Source organism: Acomys russatus, chromosome 1 (genome assembly GCF_903995435.1).
Source record: "Acomys russatus chromosome 1, mAcoRus1.1, whole genome shotgun sequence".
Lineage (NCBI taxonomy): Eukaryota > Metazoa > Chordata > Mammalia > Rodentia > Muridae > Acomys > Acomys russatus.
Window position 1 is genome coordinate 26,230,219 of NC_067137.1, and position 20,459 is coordinate 26,250,677.

Below are 20,459 nucleotides of genomic sequence, written 5' to 3' on the forward strand. Positions count from 1 at the left end.
CCCATTCAGTTAGTCTGTGTCTTTTTATTGGAGAATTGAGACCATTGATGTTGAGAGATATTAATGACCAGTGACTGTTAAGAGTCTTAATTTTGATGTTGTTTCCAGTCGAGTGTTTGTGTAGTTGTGTTTTTGCCACGGTATAATTTTCTATTTCCTGAGTAGTTATGGTTGTAGCTTGACCCTTTGGGATGGAGTTTTCCTTCTAGTACCTTCTGTAAAGCTGGATTTGTGGATATGTACTGTTTGAATTTGTTTTTGTCATGGAATATTTTGTTTTCTCCATCAATGGTTATTGATAGTTTTGCTGGGTAAAGTAGTCTGGCCTGGCATCTGTGGTCTCTTAGGGTTTGCAGGGTCTCTGTCCAGGCCCTTCTGGCTTTTATGGTCCCTGCTGAGAAGTCGGGTGTAATTCTGATAGGTTTGCCATTAAATGTTATTTGGCCCTTTTCCCTTGCAGCTTTTAATATTTTTTCTTTGTTCTGTATGTTTTGTGTTTTGATTATTATGTGACAGGTAGGTTTTCTTTTCTGGTCAATTCTATTTGGTGTTCTGTAGGCCTCTTTTATGTTTATAGGCATCTCTTTCTTTAGATTGGGGAAATTTTCTTCTATGATTTTGTTGAGAATAGTTCCTGGGCCTTGGAGTCTGATATCTTCTCTTTCTTCAATGCTTATTATCCTCAGATTTCTTCTTTTCATGGTGTCCTTAATCTCTTGGATGTTTTGTGTCAGGAGTTTTTCAGATTTGGCATTTTCTTTAATGGTTGCTTCAATATCTGTGATTGTATCTTCTAGACCTGAGATTCGTTCTTCCATCTCTTGGATTCTGTTAGAAAAGCTCACCTCTGTGTTGCTTGCCTTCTTCTCTGAGGTCTCATGTTCTTGTTTTTCTTCTGTCTGTGTGTTTATCATTGAATCCATTTTCATTTTCAGATCTTGAACTGATTTTTTTATTTCTTTCATCTGATTGTTTGTATATTCCCGAGTTTCTTCCATTGCCTCTTTATAGGTCTTCAGAGCTTGAACCGTTTTATTTATTTATTTCATCTGGTTGCATTTTCCTGAAAAATTTCCAGTTCCACTCTATGTGCTTCTTTTATGTCTCTCACCTGTTTGGCTGCGTCTTCCTGCATTTGATTACGAATTTTATTTGTTTCCTCCATTATCATCCTCATTACTAAGGATTTGAGGTCATTTTCTTGTATTTCTATTGTATTTGAGTTCTCTGGGTTGTTTTCTTTGGGATAGCTGGAAACTGGAGACGCCATGTTGTTTTGGGGTTTTGTTTTGCGTATGCTTTTACGCTGTCCTTCAGACATCTTGCCGTCTTTGTTCTCGTTGGGTAGCTTCCAGAGTTGGATGGAGGGAGTCTGATGATAGATTCACTTGTTTTCTCATGATTTCCCTAGGCTGGAAGCTCTAATGCTTCACTGGTGTGGATGGAAGGAGGTTAGCCCTGTCGTTTTGGACTCTCACAACCAGTGATCCTCAGCTCCCCTGTGCTGTGGGTCTTGCGATCGTTCTGGGTCTCTGAATGAACATTGGGCCAGGCCAAGGTATCCACAGCCTTCTGTGTCCCCTGCCAAGTCCAGCCAGGGACACTGGGCCCGAACCACGGGCCGAACTCAGCTAGATTCTCAGGGCCTGAACCGTCTGCTGAGCTCAGCTAGGGATTCTGGGCCCAAAATGCACACAGGATCCAGCCAGAATTTTTAGGCTGGGACTGCGCACCAAGCTCAGCTAGGGGCTTTTGGCCCAAAGTGCGTGCTGTGGTCAATTATTGACTCAGGGCCCGAACTGTCCACCAAGCTCAGCCAGGAATTCTGGATTCAAACTGCACATTGTGTCCAACCAGAGTCTTAGAGCCGGGACTGTGCCTAAAGCTCAGCTAGAGTCACTGGGCCCAATCTGTCTGACAAGCACAGTTAGGGACTCTGGCCCCAAACTGCCCGCCAAGCTCCACCTGAGTCTCCGGGGCTGAATTGTGCACTGAGCTCAGCCAGGGACTCTGGACTCACCCTGCGCACTGAGTTCAGCCCCAGATTCCAGGCCTAAACTGCGTGGATAGTCCAGCCAGAGTCTTAGGGCCATCGAGCCTGTGCACACAGCTCAGCTAGAGTCTCTGGGCCCAATCTGCCTGGCAAGTCCAGCTAGGGCCTCTGGGCTGAATCTGCGTGCTGACCTCAGCCTACGTCAGTGCCCCAGAACTGCCCGCTGAGCTGAGCTAGTGTCTGGGGCAGAACTGCTTGCTGAGCCGAGTCAGAGCCTCCAGTGGAACTGAGCGCTCTGCCCAGCCTGCGTCACAGCAGGAGAACCTCAGCTGCACTGAGCTAGCGCCTCCGGTGGAACTGAGCACTCTGCCCAGCCTGCGCCACAGCAGGAGAACTGCGGCTGCGCTGAGCTAGGGCCTCTGGTGGAGCTAAGCACTCCGCCCTGCCTGCGTCACAGCAGGAGAGCTGTGGCTGCTCTGAGCTAGTGCCCTGGGCAGAATTGCTTGCTGAGCTGAGCCAGCATCTCCACAGCACTGCGCACTGAGTTGAACCCGGTACTCTGGGGCTGAACTATCCGCCGAGTCCAGTCTGGGTCCCAAGGCACCACGCGACCCAAATCCTGCCCAGAGTCCCCTCTCCCACAGCAACTCCTACCGGCCACCACATCAATCGCCTCCACCAGAAGGCTCTGAGCTGCAAACCTCAGCCACCGCCACTGCTGACGCTGGTGTTGCTGCCTCTGCTGCTGCTGCTCTAATCCGAGAAAATCTGTGCTCCTCCCGTGTGCAGGGGCACGCAGGTCCTCCAGACCCTGGTGCCTTCAAACCGTGGAGCACTTCCGCTGCCGAGGTGTGGGGAACCTCAGTGTTCCTGGCTCAGAAATCTGTGCAATTCTCTGAATTGTTCACTGGAGCCTCCAAACACAGTCCACACTGCTCACCGCCGTCTTGGATCTCCTCATGTGCTGTTTCTAAATTATCTGTTGGGCCTATTAATGTTTATCATCAGGTATATAATTATTACTTCAATATATCCCGCTAGCAATCAATCAAGACACAGACACGTGATATATTTGAAAATAGCCTAGTTAACCTGGAGCAGGGCAGACATTAATCCCCTAAACTACTTCCCACAGTGAGGCAGGTATAGGATCTCTGCCTCAATCCCATACCATCTACTTCTAATAATGTCTATCAAGCTACCTCCCATCCTTAATCCCAAATACTTGCTAATGTTCTTCATCTGGGCCAAATCTCCATCCACACCAGCCATGTATTTCTCTTCCATCTAACTCATAGCGGCCTTCTCCTCCTCCTTTCTCTTCCAGGTCTTTCTCCTTTTTTTCTTCTTCCCAGGATCCTCTCTGTCTCCTTAAGCCCAGGAACCTTAGCCACGCCTATCTCATTTGCCCTGCCCAGGTGAATGGCCTTTTATTGGTCAAAAGGTGGGTCACAGAGACAGCAAGCAGTAGCTAGCATCAAAATACATCAGACCATGGAAAGTGATTTTACCCATGGAGTCATCTTCCTGATCCTCTGTCTTTTAAAGTTCTTCTTTCCTCCTGCCATTAATTTGTTGAAGAACCCAAGAGTTGACTGATTAAATTACTCAAGTCTGTATTTTGCTCTTTGAGTCCTAGTAAGATTCTATACTTACCTCCCATATGTACCATCAGAACTTGGATGTGGAGCTGTGCTGTCCAATATGGTTGCCAGTCACTACAGGGAGCCAATGAATACTGGAAATAGTTCTAATTGACATGAACTGTAAATATAAAATTCACACTAAATGTGAAGATGTATTATTAAAAGGATATGTAATATCTAAATAGTTTTATATTGACTTAAAGTTGTATTTTGGTATATTTTATTAAACTTATTAAAAGTAGGCTGTGGTGATGGTTTAGTAAAGTGTTTGCTGTGCAGACACGAAGGTCAGAGTTCACATTCTAGGCACATAAAATGCTGAGTGCAAGAGCATGCCCCTGTAATCCTAGACCAGAAAGACAGAGACAAAAGGATTCCCGGGGCTTGCTGGCCAGCTAGTGTAAGCACATCCGTGAACTCCAGGTGCAGTTACCCTGTCTCAAAAAATAAGATGGAGAGGGAGTAGAGAAGACAACTATGCCAGCCTCTGGCCTTCATGTGCACACACCCCACGAAACACAAATTTACTAAGATAATTTTTTGGTTTTTTTCTAATTATCTATAATATCTGCATTATATATCTGTTGGGTAACATTGTTTGAGAGATATAATCAGATTCCAAGATAACTTGATTTTATTATATTCTACATGTTTGCCTCGCAAGTGGCAGCATGTTTTGTTAGAGGCACGCAGTGCCTGGCTTTTCTTGTGATGTCAGCAGTGACTGAGACGCTATTCCTAGATACCATTATTGGTTGGTTTGCAAAATGAGTTCTAATGTAATCACTGCTTACCCATTTATCAGTGGAGAAATACAAAGAGAAACATCTCTTTGTCACTACCTACCTGCACAGGTTATGTAGGAAAGGTGGGATTAATGATCCCATGTTTCTGCTACTGGTTGCTGCAGCCGTTACTGCAGCTGCTTCTGCCTCTGTTTCTCTTCCTCTTCCTTCTTTTTCTTTTTAAAGAATGTATTTATTATAATTTATTCAGATTACATCCCACTTGTTATCCTCTCACTTGTATCTTCCCATTCCCACCCTTTCTCCCTCTTCCGCCCTACTCCCCTCTCCTAGACCTCTGGCAGGGGAAGCCCTCCTCCTTCACCATCTGACCACAGCCTATCAGGTCTCATCCAGAGAGCCTGCATCCTCTTCCTCTTGTGTGTCCACATGGTTTCCCCTGGTCTCCCTGCCAAGGGGAGGTGATCAAATCAGGAGCATCAGAGTTCATGACAGAGACAGTCCCCACTCTCCTGCTCCCACAACCGTGGAGAATGAGCTGCCCATTGGCTATATCTGAATAGGGGTTCTCTGCATGCATTGTTCTAGGTTGATGCAACAGTGTGTGCAGGCCCCCCTGGGTCCAGATCCGCCAGTCTTGATGGTCTCCTTGTAGGGGTCCAAACCCTCTGGGTCCTTCTATTCCCCCATTCTTCCATACCACTATCATAGTTCCGCCCAGAGACCAGCAGCAAGTCCCAGCATCTGTCCTGATCCCTCGCTGGGTGGAGTGTCTCAGAGGACATCTATATTGGGTTAATAAATGCTTATAAGTGAGTATATACCATGCGTGTCTTTCTGGGTCTGGGTTACCTCACTTAAGATGATCATTTCTAGTTCCATCCATTTGCCTGCAAATTTCAAAATTTCCTTGTTTTTAATGGCTGAGTAGTATTCCATTGTGTAAATGTACGACAGTTTCTTTATCCATTCTTCAGTTGAGGGACATCTAGGTTGTTTCCAGATTCTGGCTATTATGAATAAAGCTGCTATGAACACAGTTGAGCAAATGTCCTTGTATGGTGAAGCATCTTTCGGGTATACGTCCAGGAGTGGTATAGCTCCTCTTGAGGTAGTACTATTCCCAGTTTTCTGAAAAAGCATCAGATTGACTTCCAAAGTGGTTGTACAAGCTTGCATTCCCACCAGCAATAGAGGAGTGTCCCCTTTCTCCATATCCTCACCAGCATGTGCTGTCACTTGAATTTTTTTATCTTAGCCATTCTGGTAGGTGTAAGATGGAATCTCAGATTCATTTTGGTTGCATTTCCCTGATAACTAAGGATGTAAAACATTTCTTTAAGTGTTTCTCGGCCATTCGATGTTCCTCTATTGAGAATTCTCTGTTTAGTTCCATACCCAATTTTTTAATTGGATAATTTGGTTTGGTGGTGTTTAATTTCTTGGGTTCTTTATATATTTTGGATATTAGCCCTTTGTCAGATGTAGGGTTGGTGAAGATCTTTTTCCAGTCTGTAGGCTGTTGCTTTGTTCTATTGACAGTGTCCTTTGCCTTAGAGATTTTCAGTTTTATGAGGTCCCATTTATTAATTGTTGATCTTAGAGCCTAAGTTATTGGTGTTCTGTTCAAGAAGTTGCCTCCTGTGCCAATGAGTTTAAGGCTCTTCCCCACTTTTTCTTCTAAAAGATTTAGTGTCTCTGGTTTTATGTTGAGTTCTTTAATCCACCTGGACTTTAGTTTTGTGCAGGGTGATAAATATGGATCTATTTGCATTTTTCTACATGTAGACATCCAGTTAGATCAACACCATTTGTTGAAGATGCTATCTTTTCCCCATTGTATGGTTTTGGCTTCTTTGTCAAAAATCAAGTGTCTGGGTCTTCAATTTGATTCCACTGGTCAACCAGCCTATTTCTATGCCAGTACCATGCTGTTTTATTACTGTTGATCTAGAGTACAGCTTGAGATGAGGGATGGATATTTCTCCAGAAGATTTTTTATTGTACATGATTATTTTGGCTATTATGGGTTTGTTTTTCCATATGAACTTGAAAATTTATCTTTGAAGGTCTGTAAAGAATTGTGTAGGTATTTTGATAGGAACTGCATTGAATCTGTAGACTGCTTTTGGTAAGATGGCCATTTTTACTATGTTGATCCTCCCGATCCATGAGCATGAGAGATCTTTCCATCTTCTGATATCTTCAATTTCTTTCTTCAGAGATTTGAAGTTTTGTTTCATATAAGTCTTTTACTTTCTTGGTTAGAGCTACACCAAGACGCTTTATATTTTTTGTGGCTATTGTGAAGAGTGCAGTTTCCCTAATTTCTTTTTTCAGTCTATTTGTCATTTGTGTACAGGAAGGCTACTGATTTCTTTTTAAAAAATTAACCTTGTATCCAGCCACTTTGTGGAAGGTGTTTTTCAATTGTAGGAGTTCTCTGGTGGAATTTTGGGTGTCAGTTATGTAAACTATCATGTTATCTGTGAATAGTGATGTTTTGACTTCCGCCTTTCTGAAGTGGATCCCTTTGATCTCCTTTTGTTGTCTTATTGCTCTAGCTAGAACTTCAAGTACTATATTGAAGAACTATGGAGAGAATGGGCAGCCTTGTCTAATCCCTGATTTTAGTGCAATTTCTTTGAGTTTCTCTCCATTTAATTTGATGTTGGCTATTGGCTTGCTATATATAGCCTTTATTGATTTGCCCAAGGCTTTAAATATGAAGCAGTGTTGGATTTTGTCAAATGCTTTTTTTTTTTTTTTTTTTTTTTTTTTTTTTTTTTTTTACATCTAAGGAGATGATCATGTGGGGTTTTCTTTTCCAGTTTGCTTATATGGTAGATTACATTGATGGATTTCCATATATTGAATCATCCCTGCATGCCTGGAATGAAGCCTACTTTGCTGCTTCTTCTTTCTTCTTTTCTTCCTTTTCTACTTCCTTCTCCTTTTCCTTCTCCTTCACAGGTCTTACAAAGTATACAAAAAAAAAAAAAATCAAAAATTTCTACGACAACAAATACCAAAGGCTTCAAGAGCAGTTGTATATGCAATACACTTAGAAACAGGCTTCCTGACCAGACAGGGACATGAGATAGAGAAGGGGGGTAAGGTGAGCAGAGGGAGAGCACTGTGGTATGACATGAGGAGGGGAAGAGGCAGGGAGGGGTCTTTTCCTAGCATGAGCCTACAGGTAGGAGCTAGAGTGGGCAAGCTAGTAATGCTGGTGCAGGTGGTAGGAGATAGCTGGGACTGTCTACCTGTCCAGCTGCTAATGACTGCTCTTTGGGTATCAGCAAAAAAAGAGGGTTCAGGATAGAGATGCAGGGCAGCTGGGTCAACAGGCCAAAGGAAGAAGGTAATCACTCTGGAGTCTGCTATGGAGATGTTCACACCTTCTGCTCATCTTCTCCTCTGGCTGGTCCTGTCCACCCCACCAACCTCAACATGCCCACAAGACTCAAGAGCAGGTTCATAAGCAGGGGCCTTCTAGCTTCTCTTGAGCAAATAGGACAAGAGATCCTACTTGGCTCTTGCTCTTCCTGGGCCAGCTGGCTAGGAGGCAGCATTCACTAGGAGGGTGGAAGCAGCCTGTTCCAGAGAGGCCAGGAGGCCAGTGGTGAGGGCCTGGCTAATGCTGAGGATAGAGCACGTGCATGCACTCTGGGCAGAGGTACAGGGTGATCACAGGTTCTGGCAGCACTGAAGTTTGTTGAATGTCTGTCTATGGTAGGTGGCATGTTGATGTTTCCCATGCTGTTGCCAGGAAACTCATATTGGGCCACATAGTGTTTTATACAGCACGGCTGATTTCTGTGATGATGTTCTTGAATGCTTTGTCTGTACTGGTATAACCCAAGGCTGGCATCTCTATGGAGAACAGGTTGCTCCTTTCTGCAAAGGCATAGGTTTTGTCAGTGGGCACAGCCTGCAGGTAGTGCAGGTCACTCTTGTTGCCCATAAGCATGATGACAGTGTTGCCGTCTGAATGGTCCCACAGCTCCTTCATCCACATTCTCATGTGCCATGTGCTTGGCTGTGCCATATACCAGCAGTGCTGACAGTGTCCCCTGTCTGAGCCTTGATGGTCTTGCCATCCACCCAAAATGCTTCTTCACTAGGCTAATTCCATGCCAGTGATGCTCTTCCTCTCTAGGTTCAACTTGTTGCAGGTAAAGCATGACAACAGGTGGCTTTTGCCTGTATTCAAGTCCCAGGAGAACACCACTTTGAGTAGGTAGTCATATTCATGAGTCTGGCTCACTCTTTGTCCTCTGAACCAGTTTTATTATCCCCCTGATAACCAAAGGTTATGAGTTCATTTTCTTAGTCATGATAAATGAATCCATAGATTTAAACATACAAGGTGTATTTGCTTTTGTTTAGTTTTAATAATGTGTCTGTGTGTTACTGTGTAGGTATGTGCTCATTAGTGTAAGCACCTGTGAAGGCCAGCAGGTGGTGATGGATTCCCTGGAGTTAAACTCATGGGTGGTTGTGAGCCCTGCTCCCTCCATGGGGGTGCTGAGAATTGGTCTTTTATCCTCTGCAAGAGCAGTAAGCACTTTAAAAAAAATATTTATTTATTTATTATGTATACAACATTCTGCCTGTAGGTCAGAAGAAGGCACCAGATCTCATTATAGATGGTTGTGAGCCACCTTGTGGTTACTGGGAATTGAACTCAGGACCTTTGGAAGAGCAGTCAATGCTCTTAACCTCTGAGCCATCTCTCCAGCCCCCACAGTAAGCACTCTTGAATGATCTTTCTAACCCTAGGATGGTTCAGGTCATCACCATTACTGTTTGTTGTGCTAAAAAAAAAAAAAATGGCCCCATTTGGCAATGGTAGTCATTTCAAGTTAGCTCTTGAGTCCAACCCTGCTGATCTCTGTTATTTTTAATCTCTGTTGCATCACTATGGTGGTGTTATCATCTTTGTGTTCAGATACTGACAATTTAAAAGCCTTTTCATGTGTTTATATGTGTAGATTTTCATGGGTTTATGTACATCATGGCCTGGAGGCCAGACAGCATCAGATACTTCTCGAACTGGAGTTACAGGCAGTTGTAGGTGCTGGGGCCCCCGAACCTGTAAGAGCAGTTGGTGCTTTTAACCACTGAGCCATGTCTCCAGCCCCAGCTACTGGCAATTGTCTTCATGTTTTGTTTCCTGATCAGTATGTAACTGTGCATCCTGTGGATGTATGGACATGTACATGTGTGGGAAGAATGTGCACATGCATATGCACATGTGGAAGCCAGAGGTCAACACTGTGCATCATTCCTCAGAGCGATCCACCCTATTGATTTATTTTTTGAGTTAGCATCTCTCATTAGACCCCAGGCTTGTAGGATACCAGCCTGAAGGGCCTGGCTGCCTACTTCTTGTATGGTACTGGGTACCAGACTCAGGTCCTCACACTTGTAAAACAAATACTATATTGACTGAGCCATCACCCCAGCTTTTGGCCAACAATTTTTAAATAATCTTTTCATACAAAATAGTTTTGTTTCAAGGATTTTTTTCTGTTTTCTGAGTTCTGTTTCTAACTATTACTTTTATTCTAGTATGAGCTGAAAGATGAGTTCATCTTTCTAATATAAACATTTCATGTTAAACATTAAGCTTTGCTTTAGCCGTGTCTTATACGTACTGACATTTTTATTTTCATTTGCATTCTTTCAGTTCAAAATGTTTCTAATTTCCCGTGAAACTTCCTCGGCTCCTAACTTATTCAGGTGCACGCTGTTTAACTTTGAGGTACTTGGCATTTCCCATGTTTTTCTGTTACTGATTTCTCATTTAATTCTAAAATGGACCAAGAATACACTCTATGTAATTCCAATTATTTTAAATTTATCCTGTTTTGTGGCCATAAGTACGGTGTTTCTTGGCAAATGTCTTATGTGCCCCTGGTTCTTGTTAGGATTGTCCTCTAAGTATCGCATGGGTTACCATGTTTCTCGGGTCTTCTGTGCCCTCGCTAAGTTTTTTTTTTTTTTTTCTCCTATCACTTACTGGGAGAGGTGCATAGCGCTCATCAAGCATAATTGTGGATTTGTCTGCCTCTCCTTTTGGTTCTGTTGCGTTTTGCTTCCTGTGTCTCGGCACTCTATTGTTGGTTGCACCACATCTAGGACTGTTAGGTGGCTGTAGCGTTACACTGCCAGTAACTGCGCAGTACAGGAGCCTGCTCTGCCTGTCATTAATATCCGTAGTCTATTTTTTAAAAAATATTTTTAATTTTTTACATATACATTTATATTACTACACATATATAAGATAAACTACACACAGCAAGAAGAACCACAAAACAATCAGGAACTATATAAATGTTACATTCATAGTGCTTTGGCTATTTGTATTTGGCAACCTTGAAGAAAACATCTTTCCTATCTTGGTGCATCTAAAATTCTGAGTGTAAATCAATATCTATCATATCTCATCTCTATCAACTTAAAACATCTATCTAGACCTAAAAACATCTTAACCCCTAAACAACTAAGCTTAACTATAAAACTAAACTATCTGGTCTTAACTCTATCACAGACTTGAGAAAGAATAAAATTAATTACTTGAGTAAATAGGAAGTGCAGATTAGCAGCTTCCAACTTGAAAAAAAAATTACACAGACAGGATAGTAAATTATACAAGCTAATTGTTAGTTGATCAAACCATGGTCATGTCAATTACTAGTCTATGGTGTTTTTTTTTTTGTTTTGTTTTTTTTTAATGTTGTTGCTTTGGTTTTTTGAGACGGGTTTCTCTGTGTAGCCTTAGCTGTCCTGGACTCTCTTTGTAGACCAGGCTGGCTCAAGCTCACAGTGATCCACCTGCCTCTGCCTCCCAAATGTTGGGATTAAAGGCATGAGCCACCATGTCCAGCACTTATTAGTCTAATTTTTTTACTAATCTATTTTTATCACATGACTATACACCCTAGGTGTAACAGATAGACATGATTCTATTGATAGATAAGGTAAAATAATTAGATAAGGTCTTCAAAAACCTCAGAATCCTACAGAACATGGCATTTAAAGATGCTTTTATTGTTTTAAATATTCTTTGACAATAAGACAGGTTAACTCCTGGCAGCACTCAGCCTTCCTCAAAGAAGATGATGAGCATCATTGAACCTCCTTATGGAGATGGCTTCAAATGTGGCAAATCGGACACTGGGCAAAATGTCCTCGTTTTGGTTACAGAATCCTGCCTAAAATTAGGCAAGCTTTGGATGCAGGCAGAGTATACAGCCAAACTCTGCCAAGACAAGGTAAGCAAGTCCTCAATAGTTGCTACCTCACAAATATGTCTGTCAGATATATTGGACCAGAAGGCTGAAGATGATGCTCCAACGTTATAGAGAGTTTTGGGTGACTGTTCAGGCAGCAAACTCACTCTATTTTTAAGCATGTATTTGAATGATATTGCTTTTCCCACCATTTTATTTTTTTTCACCTAGCCTTTCATCTTTCCATGTATTGGTCAAAGTCAAAATTATAACAAATTTGTTTTAAAGATCTAATTGGCTGTTTTTTGTGTGTTTTGGTTTTGGTTTTGGTTTTTCGAGACAGGGTTTCTCTGTGTAGCCTTAGCTGTCCTAGACTTGCTTTGTAGACCAGGCTGGCCTCAAACTCACAGCAATCTGCCTGCCTCTGCTTCCTGAGTGCTAGGATCAAAGGCGTGTGCCACCATGGCCGGCCTGGCTGTTTGTTTTTTAATTAGTGATTGTAGAACTCTGCAACATCACATTCTGTTAAGTAGAATGGGTGATCCCTGCCACTGAGTGGAAGAGCTGGTTCCATAGGTAGCAAAGGGCCATAGAAAGCTGAAACGGAAATGGAGCCCAGTAGGTGGCTTGGTGTCAGGCTAGTTAGGGTTGGAGCAGAGACCTTATTTATTGTGCTTGCTCTGATGCACAGAGCCCTTCCTGATTGGTTGCTTTCAATCTCTAGTTCTGCTTTTCTTTAAGCTTGTTCCTTTGTTTTTAACTCTGGACTTGCCTGTTTTGTCATTCTGTTTAATTAACTAGGACTTTGTGTAAATGGTTTGTAGAAGTTTGGTTCAAATCCAAACAACTGAAATAAACACAACACTTATCTACTTTCTGTCTCTATAAATTTGACTGCTCTCTTTATTTTTATTTTTATTTTATTTACTTTTTGCCATATAGCCCTGACAAGTCTGGAATTTACTATGTAGTCCATGTTGGCCTTGAACTCACATCTTCCTTTCTAAACCTCCTGAGTCCTGGGATTAAAGCTATGTGCCTCCATGCCCAGCTTAAATGTGGCTCTTCTTGGTCTCTCGTATAGCAGGATTTTGTCTTCCTCATTTCTCTCAGCCTTATGTCCTCAAGGTTTATCCCCGATGTAGCACCCCTCAGGATTTCCTCTCTTTTAAAGTCTAAGAATATCCTATTTTATGTAATACTCTACAATCTGTTTATGTGCCCATCCTTCAATGGACATGTGGCTGCTTCTGTCTTTGGCCATTGCAGATAATGCTAAGAATATTCCGTGAAGTCCCTGCTTTCCATTCTTTTATGGATATGTCCAAAAGTAGAATAGCTGGATCAGATGGTATTTCCATTTTTAATTTTGTGGGGAATTACCATACTGTTTTCCTCGGCTGTAGAGCCATTTTTATTCCCACAGAAAGTGCACAGAGTTTTAATTTCCCCACAACCTCACTGATGTTTGTTATTTTCTGGGGTTTTGGGGGCTGGGGGTGGGATAGAAGAGGAAGGGATGAAGCAGCCATGGGTATGATCTGGAATTTACAGTTAAAATAATTAAGCATATGTTTGAATATTACTATATTGTTTTATTATGCTTTCTACTTGTCTCCTTTTTTTTATTCTGCTTGACTCTTTCGGGTTATTTAAATCGCTTTGCTATATTATATTTTAATTTCTTAAGTTTCTGGCTGTGTCTGGAAAATTTGTGGGGGTTTCTTTGACACTTTTTATTGTTTTCACAACCTACCTAAAATTAATATTTTCCCACCTTATACAAAATATAGAACTCTTCAATCCATATGCAATAGTTGTCATATGAATTGTATTTACGTACGTTGAAAACTCCATTAGACAATGTTTCTCTTTCAAGTGTCACAGAAACTTTTAGGAACTTGAGGGTAAAATTAATTTGTCATGTTTAAACAGACATTTGTTTTTCTTTCAGTACTGTAGTCCCACATTTCCTTATTTCTTCTAAAGAATTTCCTTTAGGACCAGTGAGATAGAACAGCAGGTAAAGGCACTTGTCACCGAGCCTGATGACCTGAGTTTGATCCATGGATCCCATATGGTGGAGAGAGAGAACTGAGTACTGTATGGTGTGTGTGTGTGTGTGTGTGTGTGTGTGTGTGAATGTATGCATGGTGAGTGTGTGTGTATGTATGCATGGTGTGTGTGTGCATGTATGTGTGTGTGTGCATGTATGCATGGTGTGTGTGGGTGTGTATGTGTGCATGTATGCATGGTGTGTGTGTGCGTGTATGTGTGTGTGTGCATGTATGCATGGTGTGTGTGGGTGTGTATGTGTGCATGTATGCATGGTGAGTGTGTGTGTGTATGTATGCATGGTATGTGTGTGCGTGTATGTGTGTGTGTGCATGTATGCATGATGTGTGTGTGCGTGTATGTGTGTGTGTGCATGTATGCATGGTGAGTGTGTGTGTTGTGTGTATGTGAATGTGTATGAACAAGCAAGCACACACACGGAAAAAAATGAATAAATAAATAAATATAATTTCAAGACTTTCTCCAGGATTTCTTGAAGCAAGTCTAGTAAGGGCAAATTCTTAGTTTCCCTTCACCAGAGAGTCTGTTTCTGAAGGAAACATTCATTAGGTGGAGATTTGGGGTTGACAGTTGTGTTCTTTCAGCATTTTCAAATGTTCAGGGCCTTACAGACCCCATGGCTTCTGATAAGAAATACGCCGTGTTAATCAAGCTCAGAAGCCAAAACAGAACGTTGTTTAGAGTCTTGGGAATTGCAGTTTGAGAACTACAGCTTCAGAAAGGTCTGAGTGAGTACGCCACGGAAGCTAGGGTGTGCAGGGCTTGGGACGGAAAGGCATGGAAGACAAAGGCCCTTTTGCAGGATGTTTGAAGAAGCAAAGTGATGGGTACAGGGAACACGGCACAGCAGATGCCCAGCCTTTGGACGTTGTTACCAGATACGCCTACAGTGTTCTACCTGAGCAATGTGCAGCAGCGTTACAAAAAAAAATTCTCATCACGATGTAAACTTACAGTTTTGTCCTGGGCTTCTGTCCATGAGCCATGGGTCAGATACACCTGTCAGGCCGGGTGCCACTAGATGTATTCCTTACTTTTATCCTTGTTGTAACCAAACAACTGAGGAAAAGTGAGAAAAGTTGTGTGTGTGTGTGTGTGTGTGTGTGTGTGTGTGTGTGTGTGTGTGTGTGTATCTTAACTCACAATCTAAAGACCTACAGTCCACCATGGTGAGAAAGTCGAATGTTGGGAGTGGCTCAGTCTTTGGTGCTACCAACAAAATGGAGAAAAGAAAATGTCAATACTCTGCCACCCTCTCTCCTTTCCTCTTTAGCTCACGGAATACCACACACATTCAGAAAGGGCCTCAGTTAAACCTCTCTACAAATGCCATCAACAGAAATGCCCAGTGATGTGCCCCATTGATATCATAGGTCTTTCTTAGTGCAGTCAAGCTGATCGCTAAGACTCTACTAGGGAAGAGAAGCATCTGTGATGGTTACTATGGGATGCTGATGGGTTCTGCAGTCTGGGTGGAGTTCCAAAGTCTATACCCACAGTCACGGCAGCAGCTTGAAATGTGTGTAACTCCCGATCCCTTAGTGCTTTCCTGAGGCCACTCTGAAGTGTTTTCTGTTTGGTTGGTTGGCTTTTTGGAAACAGGGTCTCAGGTAGACTAGGCTGGCCCCGAGCTTGCCTGGTCTGACCTTAAACTCCTGATCTCAGGACACACTCAGGCACACTCCTAGAATTGTAGGAGTATGCCCCATGCGTGCCTTTGAAATGTTCTTTCAGTGTTGATTTCCTTTGTCAAGTTGTCATTTGAATCGTGGTTTATATGTGATATATTGTTGTCTCTATTAAAGACTTCTTTCTTTACCTTGATATTTAAAAACAATTTTATTTAGTTTTGTTCAATCTGCCTTGGTATGAAGGTGTCAGAATCCCTGGAACTGACAGTTACAGTTATGAGCTGCCATGTGGGTGCTGGGAACTGAACCTGGGTACTTTGGAAGAGCAGACAGTGCTCTTAACAACTTAGCTATCTCCCTAGCCCCATTCACCTTGACTTTCAGGCATACTATCTGAGCATGAATTTCTTTGCGGTTATTCAGTTTGGAGTTTACTAATCTTTTGACCTATGAGTTTAGGTACTCTGATAGGTCTGGGATTTTTTTTCTTTTTTCCAGAGCTGAGGACCGAACCCAGGTCCTTGCGCTTGCTTGGCAAGTGCTCTACCATTGAGCTAAATCCCCAACCCCTGGTCTGGGATGATTTTACTCATCATTTCTTCCAATTCTTGGTCTGTGACAATATCTTTCTCATCTTCTCTTGGGGTTTCAGAGACATGGGAGTTGGACCTTTCAGCATTGCTCTGCAGGTTCCTCAGGATCTGTTTGTTTTTTATGAGATTATTTATATGTGTTTATCCACATGTATGTACATGGGTGTCCATGCCTATGTGCACATGCAGAGACCAGAAGAGGTATGAGGTGTCCTCTAACATTTCCTACTGATTTTTTTTTTTTTTTTTTTTTTTTGGTGTAGAGTCTCTCCCTGCACCTAGGGATCATGTTTTTTCCATTAGGCTGGAAGCCAGAAATCCACAGTGACCCCCTGACACTCAGCAAGTGCTCTAATTTTAACCACTGAGCTACATCTTCGGCCACTTTGTTAATTTTAATAAAATTTTTTTTCTATTCTTCAGTCTTGATGATTTTTATTCTTTTTTTTTTTTTTTTTTTAAATCATTTCAGCGCCAGGCGTGGTAGTGCATGCCTTTAATCCCAGCACCCGGGAGGCAGAGGCAGGTGGATGACTGTGAATTCGAGGCCAGCCTGGTCTACAAAGTGAGTCCAGAACAGCCACGGTTAACACAGAGAAACCCTGTCTTGAAAAACCAAAACCAAACCAAAACAACAACAACAACAAAAAAAAAAATCATTGCAGTTTCACTGCTGGTGTTTATCTGTGATCACCTTTTCTCCTGAGAGTTGCTTGATGTAGTCCTAGCCATTAAATGTCAAGTGAGCTTGGACTGTGTGCTGGGCATCTTGAATATGACCTGAGAAGTGCTGGGCTAGGCCAGGATCGTGTGGAGAAGGCTGACCACTTCTGTTTTGTTTTTAGCATTCAACCTGGCTACGTGCAGACCAGAAGCCCAAGCTGCTTTCTGTGCCTGTGTTTCTTTCCATCATCAAAGCCATGTTTTAATAGTGTGGAAGTGCTTTTATGTTTTGTCCCTTTGGTAAGCTGAAATGGCTCCCTGCGCATCCCCTTATGTGGTCGAGGGACACTGAAGACACGATGAGCACTAGACGGAGAGGTTATTGGGGGTTGTTGTAGGGGTCAGATGTAATTACAGGGGGGCTTTACTACATGGACACAGGAAAGTTATGTGGAGGCCTTCTCTTAGCTCCCAGACCCCAATTCAGACTAGCAATGACCAGAGCCATAAGGCAGTAAATGTACTATCATAAGCTGCAGGGTTGCTGCAAACTTTGAAGAGCAGCCACGTGCATACCCGGAAGGACCTGGGGGTGGTCAGCCTCAGAGTTTAGATCTAGAGCTGTGCTCCTTGGGTCCTGGCCAGCTCTTCACGTGTACAGAACGCTCAGTTTCTCTGTGGCCACTGCTGCTGTAAGGCCGCAAAGTTGTTCCTGGAACTCACCTGGCTTTGGGTCTGGGTAGTCTAGTGAGAGTTTCCCTTCTGGGGTTCTGGCTGTCACAAAGGCTGAGTCTGGAGGTACAGAATGCTGCCCCTCTTCTTCACTGCTGGGGTCACAGGCCTTCCTAGCCACACCAGGGTGTTTTTTGGTTTATTTTATGTGAGTGCCTGAGATTCAATTCAGACCCAATTTCCCCAGCTCGGAGCCTCCCCCTACCCCTGCACACCCCCTCCCCCGCCTTCCCTCCCTCCCTCAGCCTGAGAAGCTAAGCTTGGCTGTATAGAGCATGGTGTGGTGGGAAACACACCGGGTAGACGTGCAGGCTCAGCATAGCCACAGAGGCAAACAGGAAAGAATGAGGCATATCATCAAAGTGAAAATGCTTTCTTTCTGCAGCCCTGTAGCTCTCTTACCCAAAAGAAGCTGCAGGGGAGGCTGGGGCTTTTATTGTTAGGGCTGTGCTTTGTCTTCTGGCTCTGGCAGAAGGACTTGGGTGTGACAAGGCTAAGGTTAACATTCAAGGAGAGGGATGCAGTTCTGAGAAGCCAACTCAAGGCGTGGCTGCTAAAGTGGGAGACACTGGAAAGTGTCAAGAACCGAAGGCTATGGCCTGAAGAGGGAATACAGTGGCTGGGGGTGTGGCCGTGCTTATTCAGCGTGCATGGAACCCTGGGTTAGCACATGCCTGTGATCCCAGAACTAGGAGGTTAAACCAGAAGAACCGGAAGTTCAAAATCACCCTCACTGTATAATAAGTTAGAGGCCAGAACAAGATACACTGGACCTTGTCTCAACAACAAAATGCCAGCACATTAAGAGGGGCCACACACATACAGATGCCCTGGGAAGAGCCTGTGTCAAAGTGTGCTGCTTGTGATTTCACAGGAACAATGGATTCAGAGAAGAACGAAAGCAACGCCCAGTGACACACTGTTTAATATATTCGACCTAAATTACAAAATGCCCTGAGCTCCTAATTTCTCAAGCAGTGGTAAATCAGTAGCCATTGCTCTGAAATTGTTATGGTTGGAGTCCAAAAGCTACAGAGAAAAACACAGCCCCAAGAAACTTCGGGCTCCATTAAAACACACGAGCACCCAGCATCGTGTTTCACTGGCCACTATAGCACAGAACCTTTTCCAACATACTCACTGTGTCAAAAAAGTAAATTAAATTTTAGTATTTCTACACACTGTGTGAAGTTACTTTGTTTCTAGCATAAGTATTATATATTAGGAAATGCAAGAGCTTGACGTGGTAGCAGGGGCTGGTAATCTCAGTACTTGGGTGGTGGTGGCAGGGGCATCAGAAATTAAAGACCAGCTTTGGCTACATAGTATTTGGATGGCAGCCTGGGATGTATAGAGACCTGCCTTAAAAGGGGAGGGGGCGGGCAGTGATGGTGCACGCCTTTAATCCCAGCGCTCAGAGGCAGAAGCAGGTGGATCATTGTGAGTTCAAGGCCAGCCTGGTCTACAAAGTGAGTCCAGGACAGCCAAGGCTACACAGAGAAACCCTGTCTCATAAAACCAAAAAAGAAGAATATATAGCATTATACATAGTGTGTCACTGGAATAAAGGTTATTTGGAGTAGAGAGTCTCAAATTCTTCCATGCATTTAAAAGGGAGCATCAGATCATTTTGTCTGGTAGCTTTGCAATTTACCATACATCACTAAGGGTGTCAAATGATTATATTTAAAAGGAAACAATTGCCTATCACACAGTTAAATATCCATTCCAGATCATTGGTCACTGAACTGATTTCCACATTGATTGAACTAAGTTGTTCTCAGAAACAAAACAAAACAAACAAACAAAAAAAGAGTATTAGAAATTTTCATCCCCACAGTCTCCAGGTTTTATGGCCAGAGTTGGCTGTAACTTTGTCAGCTAACACAAATGTTCATGACAAGACAAGTTTGAAATAAAACATCTTTATGTTTTAACGTGGTATTTTAATGACATGCTAGAATTACTGTGAACACTTTTGAACTTAAATACAAGTGACTGAAGGAAAGGAGACTTAGCCTTGGCATGGGAATGAAGAGCTAGCAAGCGCTGTTTGGGCAGCCATGTGCTCAGGAAGGGGTCCGGAGTCCCCGGCAAGGCACAGGCTGACCTGCTGCAGTCGCAGAGTCTGGTGGGCTTACCTGAGGAGCCTCTGCAGGACTGTGCCAGGCTTCAGTTCCCATTCCATTCTTTTCCTACAGCCTCCTTTGTGCTGATTACTTCCTTCACCTCATTTAAGTGTGGAGATGCTGCCCTGGGCTGCCAAGGCAGCTGAGAGCAGGGATGAGATGCCATGTATGAGCATGTTACTGTGACCTACAGACCTTCACACCCTGCTCTACTGGTGCAGGCCAACAACTGTGGCTACTCAGGAGGTTGAGACAGGAGGGTTTTAAGTTCAAGGCCAGCCTGGGGACTTAATAAAATCTGTTTCAAAACAAAATGAGAGAGAGAGAGAGAGAGAGAGAGAGAGAGAGAGAGAGAGAGAGAGAGGAAAGAGAGAGGCAGAGAGATGGGGGCGGGGAAGGAGGAGGAGAGGAGAAAGGAGAGAGAGAGAAATGAACTGGGGATGCAACTCTTGAGTACTTGCCTAGCATGTGTAAAGCTTGCTTAGTCTCCAGTCTTGGAGGAAGAGGAAGAAAATAAGGAGGAATAGTAGGAATAGCAGTAGTAGTAGTAAGAATAAGAGGAAGAGGAGGAAGAGGAGGAGGAGGAAGAGGAGAAAGTAAAGACATTTACAGAGTCTTGGTAATGTACACGTGGCAATCTGTTTTCTTCTTCTTAGTTTCTCAGATAACTTTATTTTGAATTCTTTCTGATTTCTTTACTGCTTATGGTGGTCTACACACACACACACACACACACACACACACACACACACACACACACACACATACGTGCACGCACAGACAGAATTTCTTAGACTGAAACTCAGGGAAGCATTACTTTCTTTCTCTCATTAAAACAAAAGCACATGTGCAGGGATTGGGGATATAGTTCAGTGGCTTCACATGCAACCCTGGCTGCGATCTCCTAGCACTGCAGGAAAATAAAACAGAAAGAAAAAAGCCCATACGCATAGCACATCTACCTTTTTATTATAGAAGTAATTATATAGTTATATAAATTCTTAAAAAG

General features: G+C 43.0%; 1 pseudogene; it reads right to left on the minus strand.

Moving 5' to 3' along the window:
• Positions 1 to 8,075: 8,075 nt before the first annotated feature.
• On the minus strand, positions 8,076 to 19,509 carry LOC127187318 (ras-related protein Rab-11B-like; annotated as a pseudogene).
• Between the last annotated feature and the right edge of the window lie 950 nt (positions 19,510 to 20,459).